Source organism: Lasioglossum baleicum, chromosome 9, assembly GCF_051020765.1.
Source record: "Lasioglossum baleicum chromosome 9, iyLasBale1, whole genome shotgun sequence".
Classification (NCBI taxonomy): Eukaryota; Metazoa; Arthropoda; class Insecta; order Hymenoptera; family Halictidae; genus Lasioglossum; species Lasioglossum baleicum.
Window position 1 is genome coordinate 12,133,644 of NC_134937.1, and position 25,213 is coordinate 12,158,856.

The following is a 25,213-nucleotide window of genomic DNA, read 5'->3' on the forward strand; positions in this document are numbered from 1 at the left end:
GCCGGTCGCCGATTCGCGAACCTGTCTGCGACGGGAGAAAAAGCTGGCAGTTTGCGAGATCGCCGCTGATTGGCGCGGCTCGATCGGGATCCCGCGCACGTTTCGAACGCTCACCCGATAAATTCGTGCTTTCCCCTCTGTGGTAGCGAGCCCGTGAAATGCCGCGGATTTTTGTCGCGTGGATGCGCGACCGATGGGAAAATTCGGAGACAATTCTTTCTCAGATATTTTCCGAGTGAACGTTTGCGATTTTTGCCGTCCTTCAGTGAGCTACGATTGCAGAAAATTAAGAATGTCCGAAAATCGAGTCTATAGAAAGCTATTTCTATGGTAAATATCAATTGAGCAGTACCTTTGAATATGATATGGCAGGATGAATGAGAAAATACAGTCCCGCAGCTACCGGTAGTAAAAATGCCGCAGTCGGAATCAATACAGTGTATCCAGTGATAAAACGCGTTAGCCACGAAGGATTAACGGGCCCGCGACCACGGAAGCCCTGGCTTGGCTGTCGTTTTAATTAATCCCGTCGTAAATTCAACGAAACCGCCTCACCGGAGGGAATGAAATAACGACGATTGATACGCGCAACGACCGAGCGAGTTCGTAAAACGTCCGAATTCGAATTAGCAAGAGAGAGCGGATCGCGCTCGGCCACGCGCACAACGACAACCGTGGCCAATAATTAAAGCATAATTAAAGAATTTATTATCGGGTAACCCGTCCGGGACCGTTGGCAATCGATGCTCGGTGCGGGCGCAACGGTTAAATCGCTTAATTAACCACTAACTCATATCAGCCCGCGGAACGAGTTCTCGCGATTTCGTAACAAGCCCAAGGTTCCCGAGAGCGAATATACGAAACAGACTCGATCTGTTACCCTTTTATTATACTCTCATTTCTGGTTTAAAATCGCCCTCTGCGCCGTCGGCAAAAAATGTTCTTCCTCCGAGAAAACGCAGCACAATCGCCACGAACTATCAGTTCCTATTTCAAATCCAGATCCGCGGGACTTGATCTCCGTGTTCGGTTCACGCAGTACCGAGAAATATGGCCGGCCGAGAACAGGTCTTTCCGGCGGCCGTAACGGTAGAATCCGGCGGTCGTTTCAGCGATTTCACCCACGAGCCAGGCCCATCGAGCTTCCCGCTGCAAATTCGCGCGACGCGTGGAAACGATTCTCTCTCGCGAGAAACTGCGAGCCTGGGACCCGAACAGCCGCGCAAGGAAATAAAGTCGGTCGTCGGCGGCCATCGCTGCGTCGCCATCGCCTCCGCCACATTATTATGCATGCTACGGGCTAATAAAATCCTTTTTTTTTTCTCTTTCGTTTCGGTAACGTTTCGCCATAACACGAACGTCGTTACGCGTTTACAATGTCCATGCACGCACGCCTTTTTCCGCCGATTTTTCTCGAAGTCCGCCCGCGCGGCCTCGTTTATCCTCCATTATCCTCTTATTACGTCTTTGGCTTCTTATGCGTCTATAGTTCTTCGCTACACCTCGGTTCTTCGGCACTGTTTCGGTATTTTAAGGAGATAGCCACGGTGCAAATCGGTTTTGTCGGGCCTGTTCTTCGCCCACGTCTTTAATGCGACTAGAGTGTGATGAACTCTTGCTCATCGAGTAGTAGAGGGAAGTTTCTCGAGTAGAGACAAATACTCAAATATACGCTTGAAGACCGTTAGATATATAATACATACAGTATGTAGATACACGATTAAATTTGTTTGAATACCTTCGTTTTCCAACGCGTTAGAATTAAATAAAAATGTACATAGTTTCTTAACAATGATAACAATCTGACAAGATCGTGTACTTTTATTTACACGCATAACATGTAAAGTCTATTTGTGACGATTTCATTCAGAAAACGAGTAAAAGCAGCTTTGGTATGCGTTGAACGGATTTCGAACAATTTATACACTTTACACTGTGCACTTTTTAATATGCATTCGGTTCGCACTTTGCGGACGACCTCCGCATTGTATTATCGTTATTCTTGCGATTATTATGCACCGTTCGGCCGTTTGTTTTTTCCTCTTGGAGATCTCGATCGGTTGGGGAACGAGTGTCTCCCGCATCCGGCACGCTCCCATTTGCGAGAGCGGACCGCGGCGCTGAAAAATGCGTTCTTGACGCGGCCGATGGCTCGCGTCAAGCGGTTTTTAAAACGATCGTCGAGGATCGCCGATTACCCATGCGAGCCACGGTTTGCATGCTTAAAGAGGCCCCGACGCGACAGTTTATTCGTACGCGGGGGGGAATCGCGGCATTCGCAGGCCAGACAGGTATTTGTTGCAGCAAAAAGTAGCACTTTGCGTGCGCGTCTGTCTCCGCTTGCCGGCGGGGGTGATCGGGAATCTCGATCGCGAATTCTTGCTGATCCAAGCGGAGAAACTTATGCGTCTGGTACGTTGCTTGGTCGACCTGTTCGACCACAAAATCATCCTGCGACTACTATGTTCGATAGTCAGCTAATTGCATCGGGTTTAAAGAAATGTTTAATTTTATATATTTCATCAGAATCATTTCAAAGAGACGGAATTCTCAAAATAATACAATAGACGTTGTAAATATAATTCTGGAATACAGAGACTTGCGAAATTGGAAAGCACAATGGTGACGCTCGGCGAGCAAGTAGAAACGTCCAGCGTGTGATCAGACACGGGCCAATAGTTGAATCATACAACCCCTGGTTCCACTCACTCAGATTTAATTGGACAGGAAACAGGGAATTCGTCTGTTTTAAACATAACGATAGAACGTTAATTAACTCTTCGTAGACTGATTCAACCGTATCCATATGTTCTCTCGAATATTCTTAATCGCAACGAGCTGCATTTTATTTATATCACCGCGCGTGCCGCATCGTTTCCCCGGGCACCCTTCGTATTTATCGCAAACAGACGACAGTCCTCTTCGTGAAAGAATTTAGCGACCTGGCTCGAATATGTGGAACTCGATGAACGACGGCCGTCGATCTTCTTAATCAAATTTCTTCTCTATTTTATTGATCGTTTTTGGCCGATTCCGGAAGATCGGCGATCAGGCTGCACGATGTCGATCTCGATCTCGATTACGATGATTTGTGCCCGTGTAGGCCACGCAGCTCTTGCCCGTTGCGTCATCCGCAGGGCTTAGGCCATGCGAAGCGTTTTATGCGAAAAGCATCTCAAGGCACAAAGGCTCCCTGGACTGGTTTAAAGGCTCCTGCAGCCGAACCGAGGCTACTCTGTTCTTTTTCTGCGGCCGACCAGTCGATCCCCGGACACAATGGAGCAATTATAACGAGCAGACGAATACCGGGTAAACGAGGCGTAGTAATGAATTCGGTGTAGCAGCAATAAAAGCGCTCGGTGGCCTCTCGTAGCTGACCGAGGCTCGGCCCGTTGCATAAATCCCGGCCCTCTCGGCCTCGTAAATGCAGAATAATTCTCCGTTACCGCGGATAATCGTCCACCGGCAGCAACTTTTTCGCCGGGTTTACTGGGCAATATCGCCGCGACCGGACCGCTAACAATTTTTATACAAATTTAAGACGAGCGAAACGGCCGCTTGAAACGCGCCCTGCCATTTTTTTCGCCGGCTTTAGAGCGGCTTAATTCCGCGGGACCATTAACGCGGGCCTTGCCCGAGATACACACGAGTTAACCAAATATTTATCGCGTCGCTAGAACGCTAATGTTGTCACTCGGCCCTCGAAAATTGAAAGTAATTGAAATGCCCAGTCGTTACAAAAACCTCCAGCTTACTGTCTCCGCCTGGAAGCGTTAAGATCTTAATAACGCTCTGTTTAATTTATTTCTCTTCAGTAGTTGAAATTTTCTATACCGCAAAAATAAGTGAGACAGCCGCAGTGTCCGGAGTGAGCAAACCTAAATAAAACAATGAAAGTAAACTGGTTGCTCCGGGTCACAACAGACCCAGCTCCCGCTCGTACAATGCGTTTCCGTGTCTTCGCCTTTCACATCATCTCCAGAGCAGCCGGTCCGAATTCCGAGGTATTTTTCTCGATTAATACCGAACGATCGACATTCTTGTGTCGTTACGGTTCTGAATGCTACCGGATTCCGTTGATTTAACGCCGAACGTTCTCCGGGAGTCGTTCTCGGACACGGTTTATTAATACTTACGGATGAATCGTGCGCCCACCGCGCCGCGCCGCGTCGGAGAAAAGGAAAAGCTGTGCGTGCACGCGGCCTGGGCAAGTTTTTGTCGTTCTTCCTTATTACAAATGGGTGGCGATTTAGAACGTGAAAAACCGCGCGCATTCTTACCGCGACCTATTCTCATCATTTTATTACGCTGTTTGAAGAGTTAAACGGGGCCGGGTCCCAAGCCGGGCCGAGAGTCGAACGCGGAACGTGGAACGTTAACAACTGCCACGCTCGCGTTGCTCGCGCCTCATTCCTGTCCGGTTAATTTATGCGGGAATCGTTCGCGTGATCGTTGAAAGGCGTTTCCTTCCCGAGTCGTTTTTCCTCCTTCTTCGTCTTCTTCTTCTCCTCCGACGCCGCCGCGCCGCGCCGGCTGCTTCAGACATCGGCCACTTTCCAAGCGGAGACAGGAAGACAATGGTCCCGCTCCGGCGAAAGCGCGATTTGAATAAAAATCCTGAATTCGCCGGGTTTTTTATCTTCCCGTCGCTCTGCAAACGGAAACTCGATTCAACTCCGCCGTTACCAGCGCGGCGAGCACGAGAGCGAACGTGGCGTAGCGTGGTGTCGCATGTCCTCGCCATTTGTTTTCTTTCGATGCGTGCTCCTATAAAATTCTTTGCTTCGCCTAACCGCTTTTGTTGGTTTAACAATAAGCGTAAAAACAACTAACATTTTTGATTGTCATTTAGAAAGAGTTTAATAAAGAATAAATTAATTTTTATCTGGTTCTAGTAGCTTGAAATATCGATACAGCAAATTTTTATCTTGCTAGTGATTTAAAATAGCCAACATGAATCGCGCAAGGCAGATGAATCGGAAATAGCCCAGTGAAAGCTTTAAAGGGACCTATACAGGCAAATATGTGTCATCCAGAGAGCACAGAGAATATTATAGTCGGCATAGATGCTCTGCTTTTGGTCTTCGGAGTAACTGTCCGCTGGAAATTAATGAAAGAGCCCGTGGCCGCCTCAAAGTGATGTGATGGATTGCAATTTCGTACATAGAGAAACGCGAACATCTGGTGCGCAGAACCTCTGAATAGTAATGTATTAATAAATACGCGTAACTTTACGTAGTTCGGTCGGGGAATGAATGAGCGTGATCTAGATACCGCGTCCACCTACACCGGAAAGTTTGTCGAACGTAACCCTGAAAATTGACCGAAAAATGTGCCGATTTCCAAATCGAACAATCTCGTTCTTTCGTTGCAAATCTTCAGTAAGTGATTGAAACAAATCTCAGAAAATCACCACATTGTTCGGCGAACGGTAGCGCGATATAATGGAGGACCGATTCGTATCAGCTTTGAGAAATGTCTTTATAGAGTCGTGGAGGGTGCCGTGCCGCGTTATGATCCATGAAGGGGGCTAAGGAGGGAGATGTTGTAGATCGGTAGCCGCGATCTCCGCTGATCGTAGTGCGGAGATAACGCCGGTGCTGGTCTCGCGAGCTGCTGGATGCGATTTCACGCGTGTGAGATCGGTACCCTACACCTCACGCGGAATCCGGCACGGAATGCGGCTTTTCTTTTTGCAGGGGGCAAAGCTACCGTGAGCTAGCCTCGCCCAGGAACGGACTCCCGATTTACGGGCCCGGTATCCGACAAGAAGTATCGAAAAAATAATATCTCTCTTGTTTTAATTTCACAAAGTTCTCTATTGTCGTTATTCCTTCAACGTTACTTCTAAATTACTGATCCTGCTATTTTGTACAATTTTTATTTTGTATAAAGTTCCGCGTCTCGGAAAGACGGCCCCTATGTCTAGCAATGGACGTACACGATTACCATTCCGCACGAAGATCCCCAATCTAGAGATGACCCAACGATTCCATTGGATCCCAGTTTGTGGAAAATGAGCGACGCTAGTAGCCGGGGTTCGAAGGATGATTCTCGGAGCAGTTAAGCGAACGGTGCACGTGCACGGCCCAGACTGTATTGCGTGGGCGTCGCGTCGGTGCCGTAACAGCAGCCTGCACGTGACGGTGTTAGAGGGACAGGAGGTCGATGCGGCGCGGCGCAGCAACCGGTGGAAACAGTATTACATTGAGGTCGTTTCCCATGGCCCCTTCAGTGGCTACGTGAGCCGAGTGTCTGCAACTGCGGCTAATTCGCCTCGCAATTACGCCAGGAAATTCAGAGCATCGAGCCTAACTTCTTGCTCGCGAGGCCCACCTTGCGAACTCGCCGTTTTTCTCGGCTGTGTGTCGGAAATTGCATAACGTATTAGCTGAAGGATTTGTTCGACCCTCATCAGTTATCATTGTCGGCATTCGTTCCTGACACTGTCTGTATTTTAAATCAAAGCTGAAAAGCGATTGGTCAGTGAAAGTGCCCGGAGTTTAGTCAGACATCGCTCGTTTCGCTACTGAAAAATCTAAAAGGAGAATACACATCTTTCCATGAACCGAGGACAAGCAAGCACACAACTTTTGAAAGAGAATGCAAATGCAGCGATTCGAGGAATGCGGCCGACGCGACGCGACGCTCAAGAACTCGCGCAAGAGTCACCGAAATATGTTAACAAGCGTGCAATCATGTCGAATTTTCCCGGATCGAGTCCGCATCGTCGGCAAACAGGGTGAGCCACTTTTGCGGGAGTGGGTGCGCCGTTAAAATTCGGTAAAATGTATCGGCGCCTCGCGTCGGCCTGTCGATTACGTTGCGTGAAATTAATCGAGAAGCAGGCCAGTTTCTCCGTGAGAGAAACGCGGAGACGCAGATCGGCCGCAGCGAAGTCCGACTTTTAAATTACGCAAATGTCGTCCTCTCCTCCCTTGGCCTTTTATTTTATCGCAACATTGTCGGACGGGTTTCGTGCGTGCGCAGAATCCTGTTCCCTTGGCACGTATCTTGTCCCGAAGTTCGTACTACGATGAGACACGCGCGCGCGTTTCCCTTCAATTGATTTATTTATCGGCTGGACGCAGTGGGTCACGGTCCTGATCGAATGATTTTCGCTGAGAATTGCATGAATCGTTCAGCGAAAATGTTTCTACTTAATAATAATCATTTGGACGCGATCTTGGCAAAACGTTCGGGTTTATTATTTGGATAACATTAGATCCAAATGTAGACATAATCATAGAAGTCGTGCATAAATCAAGTATTGCCACCGCGAGGACGGTCGGATGTAATTGTAGTGAGATCATCGGTAACGAAACAGTTCCGATTCCGAAAACAGCGGCGAAACGGGGGCACGGGTAATCAACGGCAAATAATAAATCATTTAGCCGGCAGAACACGTCCCAGTTCATCAGCAGGGCCGTATAATCGTTCCACAATGGGCCGGATGATTGCGCCGCGGGCGTAAATCAAGCGCGACTCATTTTCGACGCGGTTCGCGGTCGATGTCCCTTAATTAATTCGACTTTACGAGGAACTAGCCCGCTCTTAACGCGCGTGTCGTTATGCAAATGGGCCGCGCGACAAGAAACACGAGAGGAGGAGCGAGCGAACGGCCTCGCGGCGAATTCCGCGTAAATCGGGACCGGCGAAAAACACATAAAATTACGTAATTGGTAATCATTACGCTGATGTTTATAAATGCAGGTATTCGTGAAATTACGCGCCGCGCGTTCGGGCTTCCTACTCACCGTCCTTGCCCCCTCGCCCCCCACATACATTCGAGTTGCCAATCACTTTAATTAGATGTCACGCGCGCGCGCGCGCGAGCGAGATCACGCTAAACGCTCGCGTAATTACGGAGCCGGGACGATGATCCTTATCGGCGTTCTCGCAATTTTTCATAAACACTCGCGGGAACTTTTTGCACGTTTGCTTCCTCGTTAATTTGTCAGTACGTTCGTTCGGAGGTATTAAAACGATCGATTACCCGGTCGGGCCTAACCGAGCACTGCGCGCAACCTGTCCGGCGAATGGAGCAATTTCCTGATCGAGAATCGCACTCTCTTTCTCTCTCTCTCTCTCTCTTTATCTTACGTTGAGAAATTAAGGCGATCGATTTTTGAACGACTCCACTTGGCCTCCGCTGTGCCCGATTCTCCAGTGAATGAATCTTGTTATTCGATGCGAGACGCGAATTTTCAATGATTAAGACATTTCTCGAGGTGAACGATCGGGGGTTAATAATGTGGATAACGTAATTATGGGGTTCCTCCGTTAATGGGCAACTTTGGGAGCTAGTTCTTGCATGCAGATTAATAATTTCGCCCGGTTTACTGGGTTAAGTTCATGCACAGGGTGCTCCGATCTTGCCCGGCGCTTGATATCATCAAGCGATTGATTCTATTCTATACAATTTTCTAAAACATAATTAATAAATATTTTGAAGTAGAAGAATCACGAGGTGATCTTTTAAAATCTCGAGACAGGCGGTCGAGGGTTGGAAGAGTATCCCGGGGCAGGTACAAGCCGCGTCGAATCGTGTTTACTTTGTAAACTCGTTGGCTGTCAGTGTTCGGCGACGGGCCGGCTGCCGCATCGATCTCTCGGGATCGCGATCCGTTCCGCGGAATCGATTGTTCGCGGGTTTTCTTGCCCCGTGTGTTTACGGGGAAACGGTTACGGCATCCCGGTATCCGTGGCACGTATTTTTTCTTTGTTTTTCTTTCTCTCCTCTCCGGGCGCGCATCTCCCGCTTTCCAATTGCCACGGTATAGAGAGAGAGAGAGAGAGAAATCGCTTGTTCGCAGAAATTATCGGCCGTTCCGTTCGGCCGGAAATGGGTCAGAGCGACGCAATTTCGCAGCTATGCGATTTACCTCGATCGCGACCGACGTCCTGGCTCGTTATTGTTTTATCGCTGGAGCTCGGGAACTCCGTAACGATGGAAAGTCTTTTTGCTCGATACCTCTTCCCGGGAACCGTTCGAGTTCGCTGTTGTGCACGTGACTGTCGATCGATCACACGATCCGCGAATGATCCATCGATCTCGACGAAATTCGCTCTGGCGGCGGCGCGGCGGTGCAGGTAACACTACTTCCCTTAATACAAAAAGCACTCTAGAACCGAATGGAATTTCATTAAACTTTTTGAGGTGTTAGAGATAGACTGAGGAGGATCTACACGAAACCTCTCGAGATCAACGATCGCATCGTTATCCCAGAGGATTACAGCAGAGGTTTCCATCGCGTAACAGCAATATTATCCAGGGCCGGATTGTGGCGAGCAGAGTTCGGCTGGAAAGAACAACCGCGTGAAAGCGCAAACATTACTTTTTATTATGATCCGTGTTAAACGGCATTGCGACGCGCGTATTACGGCTTGAGGCCGGGTACCGGGTCCGGGGCGGGGAGCTATTAAAATACCAGGTTAATATCGCGAGAGGACCGGTAACCGGTAACCGGTACCGGCAGCGATCTGCGTGCAGAGCAAGGTGTGCCGCGATATTTCCCCCCCGCATCGTGAAATCGTCGTGCTGAATCGTAGGTTCTTGTAATGGTTCTTTGCTGAACGTTGGTCGAGTTGCGCAAGTTCACAGCTTGCAATCAATGCTACTGAGCATTTGATGACTCTTGGGTGATTCCGGGTAGCCTACACTCATATTGACTTGCCTCTTCTTTTATATTTAAACGGGGGTCGGAAGAAATTGTCTCTACGCACATACTATGTTAGCACATACGTACATTGGGTGATTGTTCTACTCCTGTAGCTCGTCTGTGTCGTAATCGCCGCGCCAGGATTACGCGGTCATCGTGCGTGGGCGTCGGCCAGTGGTCTCCAAACAAACCGTACACGCCACCTATGGCGAATCCTCGGGATTATTTTTTCAAAGAGTCGCGATCGCACGAAAGAACGTGGCCCGGGCCAAAGCCTGGCAAATGTTACCGAGCCCGAACTCGCGCGTGGCGTCATTCCCTTGTCTTTCGCGATCGCGTCGATTGTTTTCTCACTGTTCGACGAAAATTCTCCTCTGAATCGAAAAAAGTACGCTTCCCTTTTCTTATGCAATTCGCCGCACTAACACGACGTTACATGGATTCCATAACGCGATAACAATTTATTAAACGACTCTTTGATACACGAAGGAATTAATTAAGATAAACATACTGTGAACACTTAACCGATTTCCATGAACCATTAACTCCGTAACGCGAAGGAAGTGAACGTAGTACTATGTTCTCTTTACGGCAGTTCGTAGGAGCAGGTGCAAACACCATGAATGAATACAAGACACATTTAGTTCCAGTGACTGACGGGAAACTCGCTGTCGGGATTCATGAGCTTCCGAGTTGTTTAAAATAAAGTACGGAGAGTTCCTGAATGATCGGTGTACACGTAATTAACAATGCAGAAATGTCGTACGCAAATAGATTCATAAAAACTTTTCTTTTTTAAATCTGACATCTAACAAACGGATTGAACAAACATCGTTTCACTGCTCCACCATGGCCAGAAACGAATTCATTAATGCTTGCGTTTCTCTCACAAGTTTTTAACGAAGCATTTGAGAGTCGGTGTTCATGTAACATTTTTTTCATTTTTCTTATTGCGGGGCGGAGGGAAAGAGGCACCCCGTGTGCATGTGTTGGAGCAATTAAATTCCCAAGGGACTCTTTGAATTAAGTTGTTCGAGGTTCGCGCGGAACGTGAATTTCTTCGGATGTTCCGAGTTTATTAACGACTGCGGGCCAGTTTCGCGCCGGCGACGATTTAACGAGCTTGTAAGAACTCCTGAAATCACCGATATTTAACGCGTCGCGTCAGCTGTGGAAACCCGATATTTGTATTAATTCGAAGCAGAGTTTCATGAAAAAATTAACTCGGCCGGTGTTTGCATCTTGAATTAACCTTTTTAAAAGCTGGACAAGGTTCGTCAATGGGGACGCGGAACTGGTATACGAAAGGGTGAACGTTCGCGAAGGGAAGAGGTTGGCGAAGATAGGTAGAATCGGTGCATTCAGTCGGCGCGATGCGACGGCGGCGGCGGCGGCGGCTGTTCGGTGCACGGCGCGCGATGCAGCTCTCGGTGCAGCAGCAATTGCAGCGTCGCGAAAGGGGGGCTGTTATCTGCGACGGCGGCGGCATAAGGACAGGGGCTTAAATCTCGCCGCGCGCGGTATCTCCTCCTCGTGGCGGTAACAAGTTTCAATTCCTACCAATTCCACGGCCATACATCACTCCCGGTAGATACAATGGTGACTTCGGGGGACTCTCGGGCCACGGCCTCGACTTCCATCCGCGCGCGGACGATAAATATCTTATTGTGCGCGAGAAAGAAGTATACTGGACACCCGTGGTAACCGGCACGCCGATGCCGATATCGACGGAACCAACGGAGCCAATGAACGACGATCGCCTACACGGGAATAAATAAATGTATATACATATATGTATATACGCGATCTGCGAGAGTGCCGCCCCTCGATTCAGACATGATCGTTAATTTAGGGATGAGAAGAAGGAGGAGTAACTCTGAGGAGACCAAAGATCCTCTACAACCGAGCCAACGATATCATTTGCCGGCTCGATTCCGAAGCTTGCAAGTACATTTTCTTGTTCGTTTAGATTATTCAAAACGGTTGTTACGTTATTCAATTTTACATTCTACGAATTGCTACAAAATTCGAATTCATGCGCGCGTAAACACATTCTCATAATTTCCGGAGACCAAGCGCCTCGGCCACGATCACCGAACGTTATCGTCTTTCGGCAAACATAATCGAGAAGTACCCTGGGAAATGCAGCGGCCGCCTCATTATCGACGACACAACATAATCACCGTGAAAAATACGAACCCGGTTGCGCGTCGCTCCCATTAAAGCTGCATGCTGGTCTCTCTCGCGGCAGTCGGTAAACTTTCTTGCGAGGCTTAATGACGCTTACACGCAACGATGCGGCGATGCAACGAGCTCTTACCACCGCCGGAGAAGCAGTTCGGAACACACGGGTCCCGAATTTGCGACATTCTGATCGCCGGGGAGTCGAAGATAATTGCGAAGGGTATAAATTAACCGAGGCGGGGTGGCGAGCGTCGGCGGGCAAGGAGAAGAAGGGAGAGGGGAAGCAAGAGAGTTCGAGGCCCGAAAATCACCGGAGGCGAGCCCCGGTAATAACCCCCGAAGGTTATATTTTAATCTTTGATGCCGGCTTTAAATTATTATCCTACAATTAAAAATTCTCGCGGCGACCGACGGGTCGCAGCGAACGCCCCGTCGCGGCCGTGTCTCGGAGCTCGATGCATATTCAAGTTCCAGGTCGATCTTTGAAACGTCCGATGGGTTGAGAAGACGAGGAGAATGGGGGGAGAGGGGACAGAGAAAGAGGAGGGCACAGGCCTTTTAATTTTCCACCACACCTCGGTGCGATCCGGATCCGGCGGGTACGAGCTTGCGAAATCGAAAATCACCGTCGATGCCTGTCGCCTGGCTGCTTGATCGAAAGCCCGCGGCCCCGCTGGGACAGAAGGGCTCTTACCTCTCTTTTAATAACTATACTTTGCGATTCGTTAAGCTCCTTCGTTTCAGTGCCCGTTTAAAAGAGCCATCGTCGGCCCCACGACCGCCGGTCGGCGGTCGGCGGAAGAAGAGTGAGAAAAGGGAGGCGAGAAGGATCGGTTTAACGGCGCGCGGAAGCTAGTTATCTCTCCCGACGAAATATTCTGGTCCCGATCGCGTTCGCCGCCTGTGGGAAACGGCCGATCGACCGATCGGCCACGCTCTCCAACGATTCACCGGGGCCCAATCGATCGGTAATTGTCCGACGTTCCAGCCTCATCCGCATAAACCCGCACCGATTTCGCCGGTTTCTCTGTCTCCCGGCCTTGTCGGGCGACAAAGGCGATTTACGATCATATTCCTGGTTAATTATGGCGATTGTCGATTCGTTACGAGAACCTCCTCGCGCAACTCGTTTCGAGGACACCGGTCTGGCTCGGGGACAGATGCTTCTTCATTGTGGTAAAAGGAAAAATGTGAAATCAATCATTCTTCCGTAACACTCGTAGGAAACAGAGTTTGTAGATCGTCGGCGATGATCTCCGAGGGAAGTTTAGACATCGCGGTACCAAGCGAATCAGTTCGGAAGATCGTGTCCCCGGATCGACGGTTCTTGTACCGTACGTGGTAAAAAGTATGGCCGAGGGTTCAGGCGGAAGTGGCGAGATAATCGTCGAATCGATAGTCCTGGTCGACCGGTGGTAACGATATCGGCGGCGGACTGGGATAGATCGGGCCTGGCAAAAGTCCGCCGATAAGGGAAACGTGACCGGTTGACAGAGATAATTGCTATACGTAGGCCGGTCGATTCCTATCCAAAATCGTTTCTCTCTCGGGGAAAATAAAATCGGCGATTGTGCGCCGCGCCGCGCGGAATAGAGGGTGGAAAGGGGATCCTGACAATTTATTAAGACGATCAGCGCCGATAAGCGGGGACCCATTCAATGGCCCCCGGGAGATCCTGCTCGATTTTATTTTTCGTCGGCCGTTCGATTCCAAGGATTCGATAACGATCCCTGCCCCCGACTTTGTCTCTTTTCCGCCTCGGATCGGCATCGTTCGCATTAAGGTCGAGCAGAAGGAAATTTGTACAACCGGTCGCGGTCGCCGTTATACATAGATTCGAAACGAGATCCTTTCACGGTCACCATTTCTCGCACTTTTTCCTGTTGTTCTTCTCTTGCCCGACCTTCGAGGACCCGCCGAGCTATTGGATAAAGATGGCCGTTTCTTATCGGCCTTCCGGATCACGACGGGAAATTAAGATTGCAATTCGTCTCTTTTCTGTCCCTTTAACGGGTCAATCCGCTCGGCAGAGGCAAACTTTAAATAAAATTCCACCGAGAAGCCGACGCAGAATAGAACACAGTTAGATTTTACTATTTTTCTGGAAGCGTGTAAATACCTAGGGATTCGCAATCGACCAAACACTGTCCACGGAATTTTCGCACGGTCTCTTTCTTCGAAAATGCCGCGTGTCGTTGGCATTCGCGAAAGAAGTGGTCCGCATAATTCCGGCGGAACCGTTTCTGTAAACAACGATCCTCCCTGCTCGTTAAAGTCCTTCCGATTCGTTACGAAAGTCGGATAACCATTCGCCGCCGCTAATTTGAATAATAATTTATAGGAAACGGCTGCCTGGAGAGAGGCAGCAAGAGAGACAGAGGAAAAGAGGCGGAGGAGAGAAAGACACCGGGGAAAAGGTGGGCGTGACGAGCCGATAATAAACAAGTTCGTAAAAATCTCTGTCTCTAATCGGATTACCGAGGGGACGAGGACGTGTCGCCGTGGTTTCGAGAAATAATCGGAATCACGGATTAACGCCGGTCGAATAAGAAAGTTGAAATACTGTGTACAAACACGAAGTGCCTTATCCGAACTTTATAGGGGCGGAGTAATTAACTCGCGCGTAACGGTCCCTTTGATCCAAGGCTCGGCCGAGTCTACGCGATCGTTTTTCACTACCTTTTTTGCTATCTTTCCAGGGTTACGTACATCATCTTCCGTATTGCTTACATAAAGTTTATTAGAAGTTTTTTAAAACAGACCCGTTTGATCTAGCTTTGACGAATCGCTGGGTATCTTGAATAAAGCTGCGAGAACCCGGAATATTTCGTTGTAGCCGGATATAAATAAACAGAGCAACACGTGCAGGCACATAACTGTAACGGGTGTTTCGTAAATATTCAATGTTATGGCTTGTAAAATCGATTTAATTCGCGAATTTAACGGCCGAGCAGAGAATCTTACCGGAACGTTCAGAATTTTCGAGCATAACTTCGGGGCTGAGGGAGATGTACGGGCATAAAATCGTGTGTGTAGCGGAAAGATTTGACTGTGGACCAGGAAAGGGTTAACGGAAAGAAGAGCGGACTAAGCAGAGTGGAGACACGCTCGCACTCCCACCACGCGTCTTATTAATTGCGGACAGTACCGGCGCGGCGCCCTGTGTCTCTCTCATTTGTTTGCACCGGCTGAATAATTAGCCTGGTCGTAAGGCGGTAGCGTCGACGGTTGCGGGGTCGCCTTTAAACGCAGGACTGAAACGACGGCTAATGTAATCGCGCGTAGGTAGAAGACGCGTGGGTTTCGTTCTGCTTCATTCCGCTCCAGTCCGCTTCGCTACGAAGCGAGTGTACGAGGCGCCGGAACAACCCCCGAGGCGGCCAGAACCTGCCCGATTCACCCGCAGAGAGTCCTCCGCCTAATTAGTAATAATTAGTAATTGCTCGGGTTTGCTCGCCGGATCATCGGTGGGGGCCAATTATCGCCGCAAGGCTACCGAACTAATCGGCGCCGACCCTTCTCTCTCTCTCTCTCTGTCTCTCGCTCGCTCCGCTTCGCACCCGCTGACTAATTAATTAGAACCCCCCCTCCCACGCCGGCAATTAACGAGCCGCGATTAGTCATCGCGCTGATCAATTTGTCACGGGCCGACCTTCGGACGCTTTTTCAAGGCTGTTGCCCCGCCTGTATGATCGTGGATCGAAGGGATCAATATGTGCCGGTGATTTTGTGGACGATGCAATAGAAATACAGTAAATTCTATTGTTCTAGCAGAGAATTATTGACGACAAAGAAGTCGAATGCATCGTAGCTGTAAAACAAATCATACAGTAAGGCGTTAAAATATCTTCTCGACGAAATCTATTAAATTCAGCGTCTCGATCGTTTTTAGTAGATCAAAGGCAGCACATCTAATCGATCGCATAAGCCTTCCCGGCTTAACGAATGTTTGAAAATAAACGCGGCCAACGTACTGTTGTTTCTAAATACAATATAAATAGCTAAATCGAGCCAACATCGTTACAGAGAGTCTACACCAGTGCACACATCAGTCGCGAGCCAATCTGATTACAATCATTCTCATCAGCAGACTACAAAAGTACATGCTCGTTTATCAACTGTTACCGTGTAAAGATCAAAATGTAGAACTTTATACGTAACACCCTCCGTTATATCTGTTTCTACGATCAACAGCAGACAAAAGTGTTTGGCACACGCGAAGGTTTGTTCAACTCGATTTTGGTTGATGCCCTTTCTCTAATGATAAGATAAAACGGAGACGAACAATGCAAAGATCGCAAAAAAGAAAGTGAACTTCTTATCGCAAGGTCGTTCCTCCTCCGCTTGCGATCGGCGATCGGCGGCATTTTTCTGGCGCGAGGAACGCCGAAATTTATGTCTGATCGGGCCCGATTGTAAATAGGCGGAATTTATTCGCGTCCCGAAATTGCCGGCGGATATAATATAGACGCGGCCGGGTATCTTCGGCGTGGGTGGTGACATTTGTCACGGTTTAAGTGTGGCCGGGCCGATAGGGGCGTACTGTCGATCTCCGCGCCTGGCCCCGGCAACTTTTAAGGCTCGTAAAAGCGACGATAAAAAACGCGTCACGGTGATATTTTACTATTTTACTAGACGCTCTTGTCGGCCCCGGAACCCCCACGTGGCGAGCTCGAAGGATCGGGAATGCGACGTCACGTTATCTGTGAAAACTCATCGCTCGAGCCATAACCGAGATCGGCTTTTCTGATGATTTTATGCCGGGTAACGTATCCGACGAGTCCTCGAGTTGACGAAATTTTTCCTCAACGGTGCCTACAACTATACGCGCCGATGCTGATAAAAATACAACTCGTATTTCACAGCCCAATATTGTTGATTTAAACTGACCGAGTAGATCGCAGTCCAGCTTAAAAAAAATATTCAATAATGAACACGTCTGTTTCTGGACCGACGAAATATTACTTTCATCCAGCATTGCACAGGGTCAATGAAAGCGAAATTGATGGCGGGCCCGAAATAAAAAGGCTCTGACTTCATAGACAGTTTCTCCGGCGAGAGTCAGCGAGCACATATATCACCGGTACAAACTCGATAAATTATCTAGCAGCTATTTTATCTATCCAGCCCACGCGAAAAAGAGAAAAGAAACGCCTCCGCGTCGAATAATTGCAAAATTGAGAGAAGCACGTCGGCTGTGCACCTGACCGTGGATCATTTTACACCGTGTTATCTTGACAACCGCTCGATCGATAAATCACGCACCGACATCAATTTTCCCCCATAAAAAGCAATTTGTGGCTGATAATACAGTTTAATCACGTGAAATCGTTCTGTTAATGTGTCCCATTTTCGGCACCGTGAAGTTCGCCGCGATAGAGGCGTTTAACTCGCGAAAACTTGTCGCGTCGCGATACGATCTCCCGGACTGTGCGTGTCCCTTTCAGCGTAATTTCGAGGCTCGAGGAGTCGATCGCGGCACGCTTGAATCGCAAATGCTTTCTCTCCCCGTCCGGGAACTTTCCGAGCCAACGACAGGACAAATTGGCGACCGATCGGCGTCCACCTGATCTCGATTAATCAAAACTCGATCGCTGAAACTCTCACCGTTCATTAGCCAGGCTTAATTCACCGCACCGAGAACCAGAACCCGACAAAAGTCCTGTTTAATGCGCCACTCGATCAACCTATCGAGTGTGACACGACAGATCCGTCCTCCTTTTTTTTAACTTGTCATTGCGTTGTCCTGCCACTTGCCCTTTCGTTATCATGCCGATTTTCGAGGTAAAAGATTGTTGCCGGAGCTGCGAGACAAATCTTCACATGCTATCAGGAATGTGTACGTTGCTCAACCCAATTTCTAAGAACACCCATGATATACGCACCTGAAGTGGCGATAAACACTCGAACATCCACCATCGATGCGCTAGCGGTGACGAGAGTTATCGCACGAGGGTGCATCGAGGAGAAAGTGCATCGGTTTCCTGGGCTCAGCTTTCAGGCCTGCATCATCTCGGATCTCGGCCGCGCACCTCCTCCTATTCATATCTTAATAAAGATTCTATTTTATGCCGTTTAAACGTCAACGGCGCGTTAAACGTCCAGAAACCCAGCGAACGATTGAACGTATCTCCAACGAGGGTCACGAAAGAATTATCTCTGCGATTCGCTCGTAAACGAAGGATCGTTTTTCCACCTTCGAGGATCGAGATCCATCGTTGGATGACCGGCGACTCTTCCACCCACCAGCGTTCCTCTCTCTCTCTCTTTCTCTCCGTCGTTTCTTTTCTCGCTTCTTTCCCCACGAGTTTCTCTTTCTTTCTCTCTCGGTCACGGCGCATTCATAGTTACTCAGGATCTGATAACGCCGGAACAAATGTGTTAATAGGCTCGGTTAGGTACTGCGTTATTACCACGTGTCTCTATGGATCCATAAAGCAGCAACAAGAGAAGATAACATCGCGGCGTACGCTTCTGGTATCGATGTACCTCGCGGCTAGATTAAATCTCGCGCGGCTGCTTGTTTCACTGCTGCACGTTCGTGCAACCGTGTTCCTCGTGTAATTGGAACTCCTGCATCCTCGCTGGATCTCGCGGACGATGCTACATCATTTAGGATGCTCGTTACATGCTTTCCTAGCTTTGATTTTTCGCATTTTCTTTCGCAAATTATCTTTTCGTGAACATAAGAGGTTTGTAAATGCAGTGTAACGTCGCAGGGAGAAAATCGCGCAAGGACATTAACATTGTGAAACCCTGTTCTTTTTCAGTGGAATGATTAAAGCAGCACGCGGATCCTTTAAATAAAATACGTCGGGACGTGCTCAGATTTTTTATTCGCACATTTATCGATAATTTTTATTTACAGCTTTCCCGAACGCGTCTGCCTGTGCGTAAATACACGAAAACCAATAATTGTCCGCCATTTTTATGCCCATGGACACGTATACGACTCTGATTTCTTACGACCAGACGTGAAATTCAATCTTATTTCATTTTTATATGGGCCTGGACCTTAAATTCTATATTCATGTATGCAATTACGTTTATTGTGCGTTTTACGAGTTCGTATTTATTCACTTTGTTACGCCGCCCCTTCATACCCTGCGCAAAAACATAAATGTCGATTGCAAGGCGCGACGAAAAAATAGCCGGCGACCCTGCAAAACTTCTATCAAGGTGACAGGAACGTTGTCGTATCACCGCGTTTTATTCATTTCATTTTTATTGATTGACTACATTTTCTAAAATACGTAACCTGGACTCCTAATTTTTTAAATAAAGTGGCGCGCATTAAAGAATTCGCAATGTGTCGTAAAAATTTTTTCAAATTTTTATTCTCAAAGAACCGAGGATGATGGGAAGAAAAAGGGTCTGCAAAACCGAAAATAAATCGCGTATCGGTAACCGAGATGCGAAGCTGTCGGCCGGTGACGCGATACGTTACAAAACGAGCTAATGCATTAACCATCTACTTTCTGGTATCTACAGGATCATCAGGGGCCCGGTAATCGCCGTGCGGTCCCCTTTTTCCATGGTGTTGCAAAGGTGGGGGCGATCGGTCCCCTCGAGGGGTGGCCCCCCCTCCGAAATCCGTCGTTCTTTTGTCGGCACGCTTTCATTTTCGCGCCATTTTTGGCGAGGCCGCTTTCGCCGGTTATTAGTTTAATTCGAGATATAAAGCTGATGTAACTTGCGTGCAATTAGCTACCGGCTTTATCGATTGCTGTTTACGAGTCGCGCGAAGGCCAGCCGCCGCGCCGTGCCCTGCCGTGCCGCGGGACTTTCGAAAACTGATACCGGAGGCCCCCCGGATGACTTTTCGTCGCCCGAAACTCATGCTGCCGAGAATTTTTACTCGGTCCTCCTCCCTCCTCCTCCTCCTCCTCCACAGTTAATTACATTCGCGGCTCCCGCAATATATTCCAGAAATTGGATCGAGATGGGACATCGTTTCGTTTCGGGCCGCGTTATAAAACCGAGAGGATCCTGTTACGCGGCGATCTACAGGGTGTCTTCGTCCGTGGTCCGGTTGCGAACAGAATGAACGAACGAAGGTGCAGCAATCGAGCGAGACACTCTGTATGTGGTTTTCGTTCAGCGCTACACGGGCCGAGAGGTAATGACTACCTGTTTCCCCTGATTTTCTAAAGCCCCGTATTAACGATATTAGTGGCGAGGTATGATTTATGACGTTGTTTCGCAAAGGCCTCGTCGCGTGTCGCACCTGACTCGGCGAACCGGCCGCGATTTTCATTCACCGCGAAAAAGGGATAAATAACATGTTTCGACGGATGCCGGCGGAGAATTCGCGGCGCAGCGTGGCGGCGTTTTAATTGCTCTGTCTTGTTCGCCGCCGTTCACGGGGAGTGGGAGTACGCGGACGTGAACGGGGGAACTGTTCAATGAAAATTAAATTTCTGGAATCTTTCGCGTCACTCGTTCGCAACGAGATCCTTCGCTTCTTCTTCCAATAATTCGTACCATTGTTAAATTTTTGTCTAATGTATTAACAAAATTAACTCTTTCATCCCGATTCAAATTGGCCACAACGAAACAGTCTGTTTCCTCCTTCCCACTCCAGGACGAAGTTCGCCTAAAAAGAACACGGCTCGTAACTCACTCCCACAATCTTTCCGTTCCAGCGTTCATGCTAACGGATCGATGCAGTCGTGACAAGGCTCGTCTGGCCTTCCTCAATTTCCCAATAAATATTCAACAGCCTATTCGAGCTAAAATTTCCGCTCGGCCGTACGTTACGTGCCGGTTGGTTAATTGAACGCGCTAAAGAAGCGGCCCACAGTCGAAACAATTACCAGAGATCGAGTATGTACCCTCATCCTCGCGTACATCTTCGGCTCGCTCGCGCGTTCCGCGAGCGGACGCGCGCCGATTACGTTTATTTACAAGCCGAGGCTTCGGCTTATCCGCTCGGATCTTCGCCAGCCTAAACAACCGCTCTCGCCTGTAAACGTCGTTACCGGCAACTCAATTATCCTCCGTAGGACCTCCCTCTCTCTCCCGTACGCGGTATCCGCATTGTTTTACGCCCGGTCGTCGCTTGGACGTCTCTCCTCCCGCGAGTAATTTCGCCGGCTGATTTACGCAGACGCGGTTCCCCGAGGAAGTAATTGAGCCCGCGTGCATTTATTGCACTCGGGTGCAACCGGAGGTCCCCATTGCTTCGACTAGAAACACGGTGCAATCGGTACTTGTAATCTCTCTCGGCGAATGCGACGCGTTTCCCCATTAATTCTAGTCGGTTAAGGCTGCGCAAGATGGGATGTTAATTTAGTACAAAATGGTGTAATTGTATTTGGAATGGCCACTTATGAGGATTTGTTTCGGCGAAAGAGTGATTCAATATTTTAGCTTCCTCTCGTTACGATTTGGGGGTTGCAGCCTTCGACGAGCAACATTTTGGCCCCCATATTTCCCTATCAGTTCGAAGAGGAGGCGAACCGTCGTTCTCAAGTTTCTCGTGAGATTTCCAGCGACTTTCCCCCGCGGGAATGCGGTATCCGATGACGGTGGAGGGTGGAAACGTCTCTTACAGGTAACACCGTAGTCTCTCTTACAGGTAAAAGCCTTGGCAGCAGAGCACTGCTGTGAAACATTAACGGGCGGCGCGGCGTCCTCCGCACGAATCGTTATTCACGCGATGTTTATCTGCGTCAGCGTCGACGTTTATTTCCATGAGAGCGCGTCGCCGCGCGCGATTTCCTCGCCGTTTAACAGCTATCCGCTCGAGGGTTGCATAACCCGCTCGCGGAATAACCGGCGCGCAAGGATGATCGTTATCGCGACCGTCGGATTGACCGATACGTTTCGACCGAGAGGTTTGCCATGGAGCGGCAATTACCTGCCCCCAAAACACGCCTATTGCTAGCATGATGTTTGATTTGTTGCGCCTCGGGTTACACGAGATACGATTTCAACGTTAACAGACCTCTCTTTTTGAAACTGTACAACCGCTTTCTCGTACGCTAATGTTAATAAACGTTTTCGGGACAAATTATGGGACTGCGATCGCCGGGATTAACCGCCGGTAATCGAAGTCGAGAAAGTTCCGAGGAGAACTCTGGGTGCTCTCCCAGAATATTTTCTTTTCAACGAATATGTGTCCGCATAAAAATATTAATTACATCCTACATCCTCCGAATCAATAGGTCGGCAAGAGTTTCCAGTTAGAATCGCGTGGGCGACTGTCTATCGGCGTTATCCGCAAATGAAAACATTTAATGTTATCCAAGCAGGACTCGCGGCGGAAACGCGCGTCGTGTTTTATTCGATTTGCATTGCGTGAGTATCATCCGTTTACTGCCGATATATTCGCTTACGAGTTGTTTGATTGTATAGGCGACGCAATAAAATATTTCGCAATTCTGACTTTACACCGCGAGTCCATTCAGATCATTCATAAAGCGGCACATAAAATCTGCGCGGTGGCTGTTCGTCTTCGAAAGTCCAAATTGAAAAGCAGGAAATCGTCGTTTGCCGATCGGCAATTTCGATGTTTCTTTTTTTTTTTTAATGATTTTTTCTGATCGACGGTGTTTTATAAACGCTTTCAAAATTTTAAGCGTTCGTTTTATGTCCCGAAAAATCCGACGAAAATACCTCGGAACGCTATCAGGAGCCGGTCCGCGTTTTATCGCTTATTTCGCAACATTTCTTTTATTATATTCTCGATCGGCGGTTCACAAGGCTCGTAACGACGCACGGCTCGGAACGTTTCGACGGATAATTCCCCGAAGCCTACGAGAACGAACGGCCGAAACTAAAAAACTGTTGCACACATACACGCGGGTTAGCAAACGGCCTCCGCCGGTTTCCGTATAATAATCCCCGGGCTCTCGTAGAAGGCATAAACATAAACGATACATCTCCGGCGAGCAGCTCGTAAAAACGAGCGTCGCAACAGCGGAATCGTTAATGGTAATTCAATCGGTAGTCGTTCCACGTCCGCGGGAATCAGCCGGAGCGTAAAATAACCCGGCGAGCATGCACCAGGTATTTTCCGACCGCCGATCATTCAGAAACTGTCTTAAGGCGGTTCATTAAGCCGAATTTACATGGGTCGCGGGCCCGTAAACGCGACGGTTCGCCCGGGGAACCGGGGACAAAGTGTGAAACGGAGCCCTGCTCGCCGACAAATTTCGCTCTCTTATTTGCATACGCAATTTGTGGAACGTGTAACTACGTTCGAAAGAAGAGAAAAAGAATCTGCAGGCAGGGACACTCCTTCTTTTGCGTTGTCGTCAAGTTGGCCAGCGTTCTTTCGCCGTGGTTGCCGGAAGTTCGTCGAGTTATCGAGTTTGTCATCTGGTGGACGTTTTAAGTTGAATTTAACCGATTCAAACATATGTACGTTGAGAAGTCTTGTAATTTCATATAAACTCACACGACAACATTCACTGTCCTCTTACTCTGAAAATATTCATAAAAGCGTTGTACTGTTTCAGTCTATGTAACAATAAGTTTAAGGTCTTCGCTTTCGTAACAGCGATCTCGAGAGATTTAGCTTGTAGTCTTTTTCTGTGGTGGTACTCGCAAGGCTAATTATGAAATAAATCGTGTAGAGTGTTAATGGCAGCTTTTAATCAGCGGCGATCGGAACAGCTGACATAATGGTCTCACTTTAGAGATAATCGCAGCTGCTCTAAGCCGGGGAGGAGCGCCAGAGCTCTCCGAGAGTAGCTTGGCGAGGAAGGTGTCGGTGAGCTGGAATGCAGTATTACCATATCCAAACCTGACGTAACTTTCGTTGGCCAGTGACCTAGAGACGATCCTTTCGCGTGCAATCGCGTTTCATTTATGCTCGTTTCGTCGGCTACGTTCTTGTACCGCTAAGTGACCCCGTTTATACCCGTGTTTTGCTACGATCTTGCACTTGGCACGTGTCATTCATAGTTCCGCTAATCGTTTCTTCGCCGCTCGAATTTTAATCCGTCAAATATAGCTACAATACCTACGCTTGTCTTTATTGGAAAACATCCATTATCTATTGTAGAAACTAAAATGATAACGTCACTAAGAAGAGAAACTGAAGGCCACGGTCAAGATTGACCCATCCATCGCATCGGTTTCGCGTCGGCTCGTAAGTACGGATGAATCGCAACATTTCCCACACGTGTGTCGCGTAGTCAGTGAAAGACGAAGCGATTGCAATATGAATGGCCACTATTATTGTATAGCACTCGGCGCAATACGTTACGCCTATACGACGTACGCCGACAGCCGCAACGATCCCGGCCGATTAACAATGCAAGATTTTCTCGGCCGTATGCGCGCGGTCTCGTTTATTATGCCGATACATCCCGTAAAGCGGCAACGAAAGCATACATTTAATAATCCGTGGCCGTCGCGTCGAGTCGCGTCGGCTGCATCGCATCAGCGTAAATCCTTGCCTCATCGAATTGCAGGCCTTGTTGTCACTAATAATATCAGCGTGCAGCCAATCGCCGCGTGGATATCGCTTTTTATCCGGCGAGCTAACGAAACAGCTGGTTAGGTGACGTCACTCGACTCCCACGTAAACGGACAGGTAGCGGTGGTTTCGATCGCACGCGCGAATTTCCGAGAAACACGTGAAAGCTCTTCCTATAGTCCACTTTCCTCAAGAAAATTTCAATCACACATTTAATCGCTTCATATCACAGTGTCTTCGAACATGAATTACGCCGCACTCGAATTCGAGGATAGATTAAATATTGAGATTCGAACACGAATGGAGATCTAGTGGTTGGTTCTTCGCCGTCGCTATCGCCAGCGGCGCACCGCATAAGAATTAACATTCGCTTGTTGTTAGAGAACGAGTGTTTGTCAGGCATCTTGGCAGTGAACGAGTGTTTGCCCAACGTCGAGTGCGCTGGTTAATGCACATCCACCTAGCAGCTTCGAGCAATTCTCTTCGTACGCCTCTCTGCATCCTCTTCCGTTCACCTTTGACTAGTTTCCCTCGCCTTTCCAATCGACGCTGATTTATGAGGAAACAGAGGGTAACCCGTGTTACGCGCCATCACTCTTCGTATCTTTTTCTTTGATCACGATAAACCATACTCGAGAAAATTGGGATAATCAACGCCTGTCAAACTCGACCGCTGTGGAAATTTCCATTCATTATTGTACTTGGGGATAATGATAATACTTTGAACCTCTAACACGGTCTTGGTCTTCTGTGTTGTGATCCAGGGTCGATCCGAAATATTCGATCGAGAGATCGATCCTTTTAGCAGTACATCACGGCTTGCGCGTGCCATTTCTTCCAGCGGCGTCCCATTCTTCCCTGAAATAATAATTCGCGAGATGGTAATCGCGCGAATCGCTGCCCACTCGAGACGCCACCGCCTCGGGCTTTCTCTTCG

At 48.6% G+C, this 25,213-nt stretch overlaps 1 protein-coding gene across 3 annotated transcripts in view; it reads left to right on the plus strand.

Moving 5' to 3' along the window:
• LOC143211741 (uncharacterized) overlaps positions 1-25,213 on the plus strand; it is a 235,213-nt gene that overhangs the window by 33,148 nt on the left and 176,852 nt on the right. The gene's annotated exons all lie outside the window — the stretch shown is intronic.